This window comes from Mus caroli, chromosome 18, assembly GCF_900094665.2.
Source record: "Mus caroli chromosome 18, CAROLI_EIJ_v1.1, whole genome shotgun sequence".
NCBI lineage: Eukaryota > Metazoa > Chordata > Mammalia > Rodentia > Muridae > Mus > Mus caroli.
Window position 1 is genome coordinate 54,106,850 of NC_034587.1, and position 7,509 is coordinate 54,114,358.

The 7,509-nt window shown below is 43.2% G+C and overlaps 1 pseudogene; it reads left to right on the forward strand.

Moving 5' to 3' along the window:
* Positions 1–341: 341 nt before the first annotated feature.
* Positions 342–4,631, forward strand: LOC110284541 (annotated as a pseudogene).
* The last annotated feature ends 2,878 nt before the right edge of the window (positions 4,632–7,509 follow it).

A 7,509-nucleotide genomic window follows, 5' to 3' on the forward strand; every position in this document is an offset into this window, starting at 1 on the left:
TGATGGAGCAGAAATAATGAGAGCAAGACTCAAACAGCAAGTACTTGGGAATGCAGCTAGAAAGTAGACAGTGTAGTGTACAGAAAAATAGATTAGGGATAATTCTCTCAGTAATTGTGCTAAAGCTGATTTTAAAAATCCATAGGACTCTGCCTCAATGGGGGGGTGACTGGCTAGGTCATATTAATAACTAAAAAAAAATCCATTTAAAATAGACTATTGAGGAAATCAAGCTTGTACTATCCTGGAAGCTTTGTCTGTATTGGATAACTTCCATAGGTGTCATGCATGCTAGTGGAGGAGAAAGGCAATCAATCAAGCTTGGTTTTCAAGCTGCAATTATGACCATCCTGGCAGGATATGCCCACCAGTGCATTAGTGTCCAGAATATGGCAGTAAACAACCATTTCCTATCAGAAGCCATCTAAGAAAGGCTCAGCAAGTCAGTTTCTGGAGATGGCCCATTGTTCTCTGGGATGCAGGATCCTCAAGAGACTTCATCCCAGGATTGCTTCTTGCTGCTAATACCTCTTTCCTGTCACAATTGCAGAGCCTAATGATTACTGGGCATCCGCCTACCCTATTGGGCTGAAGCAATATGAGTATGTATTTTCATATAGTAATGCTGTTGTAGATGAATTAATGATTTCATAATTACTGATAATGATTTTATAGAATTCCTAAATGTCTACAAGCAATCTCAAGCCCTCTATAGAGTAAAGGCTGTGGATAGAGCTCTGTAAACTTTCATGTGTCACAGGATAATTGTACTAGGAGAAGAAAGAAAGCAGACTTGGAACAAATTTACAATCAAAAAAACATTCCTTCTAGGTTAGGAATGAGGCCACTATCTGGTAGTGGTCATAAACTGGGAATGGACAATTTATTGTAGGGGCAAGGGCAGAAAATAAATGATGGTCTAGTTTAATCTGCACAAGACTTCAAAATAATAAGACATAAAGTAGACGATTTGTTTCTTGACAAAACCATGCTGACTTATGACATAAAAGAGAAAAGAACCAAAGTAACTAAGTTTCTCTTCCCCTGATATCAGCAGGAGTTAAATTGCCAGAAGCCAGTGGCTTTGGGCCACAGAATAGCAAAGAGTTTTTTTAAAAAAAGAGTTAAACCACCAGAAACCAGCAACTTCTGACCCCCAGAACAGTAAGAGAGAGTTGTAAGGTCAGAGCGCATGAGCCTTTGGTCTTGTCTAAACTGCATCCTGTCTCAGTACCTGAAAGCCAGGGCTGCCCCCTGGCACTTTCCAATTGGATCTGAAGCACTCTGACAGAACTCATTCCTGGCACTGTTATTAAAGATATAACCTATGGCTCGGTAGGTCAGAGACTCCAGGAGAGAATGCACTACTTGCCTTGGCAACATGTGTATAGTGTTGGCTCCCAATGACATATCTATAGCTTAGTGCATCTCTTGCACTCATTAGAGAACCTTTTTTTTTTTCCTTTCGGTAGATGGTATCTGCTTTAACACATACACCCACAACTGGTTAAGGTGTAGAGAATAAGAGACTGCTCAGCCCTAAATGGAATAACACTATCCAGCCCTCCTCTCATGGATCATCCCAAACAAGGGGCAGGGAGATCATAAGAGCCAGAGGTGGTGGATAACTACAATGGAACAGTTCCAATAACTTCAGGAGAATGAATGTTGGACTTCAACACCATATGCATTTTCCACATATTTACTATTCATTGGGGTTAGAACTTACTTAAAGATCAGAATAATCAGATGAGGAAAACAATTAAGGTAGCTTTGCTGGCACTGTTAGAGAAGAGGCTGATAGTGATTTGATGGGGAGACCAAAGTGTGCCCTGTCCTTTTAGAGCTGTCCCCCTAGATAGTAATAATAGCATGAAGACAGAAGCCGAGCCTCCAGTGTGCAAGATTCCCTTACACAGATTACAGACATTACAGAGTGTCTTCTCCTTCCCTTTGTGAGATGTGCTGTAACTGTAGAATGCTTCATGTTTGAAAAGTCTGTACTTTTAATTTTGAACATATTTGAAGGGGAGTTGGTCAGAAAGCTACCAAGAAAATGCTGCTGTCCAAGTTTTTCCAGTTCTGATAACATGTGAGGAGTCCAAAAGGCCTATGCTGAGTGCTTCATGACTGCTTCATATGTAACATGTCAAGAAATCCAATGAAGGAAGTAATTGAAACTGTTGTGGTGATTGAATTCATCATAGGCTCATGTGTGTGTGTGTGTGTGTGTGTGTGTGTTTGTGTGTGTGTATGTGTGTTTGTGTGTGTTTGTGTGTGTGTTTGTGTGTGTGTGTATGTGTGTTTGTGTGTGTGTGTGTTTGTGTGTGTGTGTGTGTGTGTGTGTTGCTGCAGTAGGAACTATTTGGGAAGGATTGGAAGGTATGGCCTTGTTGAAGGAAGTGTGTCACTGGGGATTAGCAAAAGCCAAAGCTATTCCCATTTTCCTTCCCCTGCTCTTCTCTCCTTCTTTCCCTCCCTCCATCTCTCTTCTTCCTTCTTTTCCCCCCTCCTTCCCCTTTTCTCCCTCCTTCCCTCCCTTTCTCCTTCTTGCTTGTTAATCAGATGTAATCTCTTAGCTACTGCTCCAGTGCCCTTCCTGCCTACTTGCTGCTATGCACCCCACCATGATGACCATGTGAGACCCAATTAAATGATTCCTTCTCAACATTGCCTTGGCTGTAGTGTCTTATCACAGGAACAGAGAAGTAACTAGGGCTGCTATTTATTAACTTGGTCACTGATCCTTCAGCTTGGATTACCCAAGCAGCTTGTTTGTTCATTTGTTTGTCTCTGGGGGCCTTTCATATCTCCGTTTAGTAAAAGTCAAGAGACTTACCAGCAAAGACAAAAATAGCATCAAAGATCACAGGTTGTAGAAGAACAGATTAAACCAGAGGATGCTCCTTCAGACCTCAGTGTCCTTCATTCTAGTGCCAGAATGGAAGGAACCCCATAAGACTGTGCTGCTGTGACATCTGGGAACTCTGCAGGGTACATAGATGTCACAATCGATGGCTTCTTACTCTATATGTTGTCCTCCAAGTCTCATCAGGAAGCAGCCACTAATGAGAATGATTAAAAGGGGGAGGGGGCTGGAGAGGTGGCTCAGCAGTTAAGAGCAGTGACTGTTCTTCCAGAGGTCCTGAGTTCAATTCCCAGCAATCACATGGTGGCTCACAAGCATCTCAGATGAGATCTGAAGCCCTCTTCTTGTGTGTCTGAAAGATAGCTACAGTATACTCACATACATAAAATAAATAAATCTAAAAAAAAAAAAAAGCCCGCTAGCACAAGTCTAAATTCTTGCCAGAAATTGACACTGGCTCTCCAGATTTGATTCTCTTAGACCAGGAATTCAATCTAAGGGCTTTCTTAGATCAATCTCTTCCACTTCTGGAGGGACTTATTTACATGAAATAGATATTGACACAGAGCTCAAACAGGACTCTGAGGAGAGACTCCTCCCATAGAGAACAGGAGAGGCACCTAGGGTCCCCATATGGGGCTCTCCTAAGATCACCATAGCCACCTGGAAGGAACTTGAAGAGATGACAGAGAAGATAGAACCCCACATGGATGAGCCAGACATTAAAGAATAAGTGGGAGGTCCTGCCGACTGAACTGCAGGCTTCCAGCCTGGATGCTCCTAAACAGGCTGGGGGTGTAGAACAATGGAGGGAGGTGTAAGAAGAGCTGGGTATAAATGAGCTACCAGACTGTAATGTGAGACCATACCAACTCCATCTTAGGTTCATACTCCATCTTAGGGAATCGGCCTAAGGTTTAACTCGAATTAACTAGCAAGCCTGTGCCTAGTACCAGCTTCCAGGTTATTCCCCAACAAATCTACATCTCCAGGTTACAAATCTGCCCCTGACACTTCTTTTCCTAACAATCACCAAGAGGAAAGCAGAAGTCAAGTTTATGATTTGACTCCCAGCACCAGTCAATTATGTAAAAGGCCACAATAGCCCCCCCACCCCCAACCAGATGTGTCCCAGGCTAGATAACCCCTTCTTGCCTCTATAAATGCTTGCCTAAAACTATGCTCAGGGCTCTGCCTTCCCATGTCAAGGCCGGCAGGGAGTCCAAGATCAATCCTGTAATAAAGAGATCCGAATGCATCAGAATCCACTCCTTGATGGTCGTTTGGGGTTCACAAACACTTCCTGGCACAGCAGTAACAAACCACGAAGAACGGATTTTAACAAATCAAGATGACTCCATGACTTTAGTCAGTGCTGCTGCTGAGAATATTGATGCTACTCCTCCCTGTGTCCATGAGGACGTGGGTGTAAGCATCAGTCTTGGTTGCAAACCAATGAAGACAGGAGATCTGACGTACAAGATGTCATACCACAAGCTTTACTAGATCAGTACTCGTTAATGACCAATCCCTTTTGAGCACAGTTGATGCTGAGATTGCTAAGCACTAGGCATATAGCCCACCAGGTGTGGCCCTGACACTCAGCAGGAAGAGCCAGCACTAAGAGATTTAACAGCCTCTGGCATCACATGTGCTGTGGCACGTGCAAAGAACTTTAGCATCCTCCATCCACAAGCCCCCAGTTGTTCTTAGACACCAGCTGAGAGCTGCAGATCTGATTCTTGGTTTTAATGGATTCTAAAAGACTTCAGTAAAGTCTTTTAATAAGGATAGGTATTCTTAAACCTGATTTTATTATTTATTATTTTTTGTTCTGATTTGCCTCCTGGCAGAAGATGAAGGCCCGAAACAGGGCCTGTCCCAGAAGCTGTTAGCTTCTGTAGTACATACTCTCACCTGTGCAGACTAGTCTTGGTAGGATCCGGGAAGGAAGATGGCTCCCGCGGATGCTCCGGCAAAGCCCTCCCAGGCAGGATGGACACCTCTCCTCTGGCAAGGAAGGTGCCCGGATGTCTGGAGCCTGTGCAGACTAGTCTTGACAGGATCTGGGAACCAAGATGTCTGGCAGATGCTCCAGCAATGGCCTCCTGGGTCGGGTGGACACCTCTCCTCTGGCAGGGAAGGTGCCCGGATGTCTGGAGCTCCAAACGGGGCCTGCCTTAGAAGCTCTGTGGCTCCCACCTGACCCAGAAGCTGTTAGCTTCTGTAGTCCACACTCTCACCTGTGCAGACTAGTCTTTGCAGGATCCGGGAACCAAGATGTCTCTGGCAGATGTTCCGGCAACCTTAAACCTGATTTTAAATCATTCTTAGAGCATGAGTTATCTGAATGCAGGTTGGAAATAAAAGTATAGAATGGCTGTCTTGGGTTGTGGCAGAGAAATTTGAAACTTCCGTGGAAGCCAAGCATTCTGGTACACACCTGAAATCTCAGCACTTGAAAGGAGGAGTGTGAGTTTAAGGCCAGTCTCAGCTAGGTTAAGTGACTTATAGAATGGGGGAGGTGCTCAACTAGTTGACTGATCCCAATATAACACAAAGATGAAAGGAAAGATTCTGGCTGCCTTAACACCACCACTGAAAATCAAAAAAGAAAACAAAGCATTTTAACCAGACATAAAAACTTCTCTTGATTGGAACATGATATAATATGATATAATGTCTACCAGGTGTGTGTGTGTGCGTGTGTGTGTGTGTGTGTGTGTGTGTGTGTTTTGGTCTGGGTATGTATTTTTGTTTGAGTTTTCATGTAACTGGAATTCTGGCTTAAATGTAGAAAGTAGAATCCATACCTCCTAAGTTGTTACCCAGGGTTCTGTTTGCTGTATGACAGTTTGGGTGCTGGCCTGACAGAACAGCAGCTCCTGTTCTTCACCCGCCCCCACAGAACTGTCACTGATGATGATGCTTACCCCGGATGAGTTGCTGTGCACCTGACACCATGTTTGCTTACGTTGACAAGCCACAGGTTCCAAACGCTAAGTTAGTGCTACTCACGAGAAGACTGTGACAGAAGCTACTAGAGAAAGAACACTTAGCATCTGCTAACTGTCATCAGGAGGCCTCTGCACAGATCATTGTGAGGTACTCCAGATAGACTGAGACCATGATGCTAAGTACTTTGCAAGCATTTACCCTTCAGGTACTAAAACCTCTGAAGATGCAATGAGTGTTGCTTCCTCAACCTATTAGAAAACACGAATCACGGTGCCCTCTCTGCTTCTGCAAGAGCCGGATTTGTTGGCGCCCTGAACTTGTGTGGAGCAGCACACTTGTGTGGCCTTCCTCCTGCCAACAGATAGACAGACAGAGACAAAGACAGACAGAAAGAGAGGCACAGAGATGGAGAGAGACACAGGGAGAATCCAATAACCACTATTATCTTAGTGTAAGAGAAAGCAATTTTTCAGAGGATTATTGTATCCAAAGCCTTAACTCATCTTCCTAACTGAATGAAGCCTGACCTGGAAGAGCATTTTCCATTTGGAAAGGATGAGGTTCCCTGAGACCTGCTTTGCTTTCCCCTGGTTTTACTCAATGACTGATAAATGCCATCCATATGGTCAGAAGGCTTACGTACTAGCTAGGAAACACACTCATATTAGTTTAAGCATTTGCTGCAGATGCAGGATCTGTTCAGCATCATTGCTGCCCATCTGAGTCCTAATTGTAAATAGTTCTTGGTGTATATAAATGACAAGAGAGAGCTTTTCTTAAAAATTTTTTTTTTCTCCTAAGGTCTTGATGTTAACACTAAAATGGATTCTGATTTTGACTTCCAATGTAGCACACAGCTGCATATATTTATACAACATTGGCAAAATCTCCCTCTAACTTTTTAATTCTGGTTAGGACCTGAAGGAAATTTCTTATCATGAATTGTGCATTCATGATATGACAGCAACGCAGCCAAATGACCATGGTCACCTCTGGGGTGCAACTTGTTCTTCTGTGCCACACAGATGTCAGTCTGGGGTGAGCAGTCTTAACTATGCTATTAGAATGGCAGTGGTTCCAGTGCCTGAAGATAGAACTGGATTGCTCAAGCTCAGAAAAAAAAATGATTCAGAGAATGAGGGAAAGTTTCTCGTTGATGAACAAAGAAAGCACTTACTTGAAATGCACTCTTTAAGGAGATGCAACGGACACTGTTCAAACAACAGCAAAGGAGTTAGACAGTTGCATAAGGCTAGCTGAGAAGTATGGCCCCAGTTTTGATAAATGCTGTAATGAAGTGTCATGAAGTTGCGGAGACATCTATTGCGAAAGGGAGAATCAATCATGAAGCAAACTTCATTGCATTTGCACATTGTTTTAAACATAATTCGGTTGCATGTTGTATATGTAACTTTTATACGTGATGAGATACCAAGAAATTCATGTTGCTTGCCCTCTTGTGGCATTTAATTTATTGCAACATTCTGCACATGAACCTTCAATACCTTTCAGGTACACCTGCAGCAAGATGAAGAAATATACAGCATGCTAATACAAATCATATTGGGGTAGATATATTAATGCCATACAAAGAAGAATTCAGACATAAAAAAATTGAAAAAACAGTGGGCTATTGCAAAGTGGTAAAGGCATTGTACTGGCTATTTTTGTGTCAACTTGAC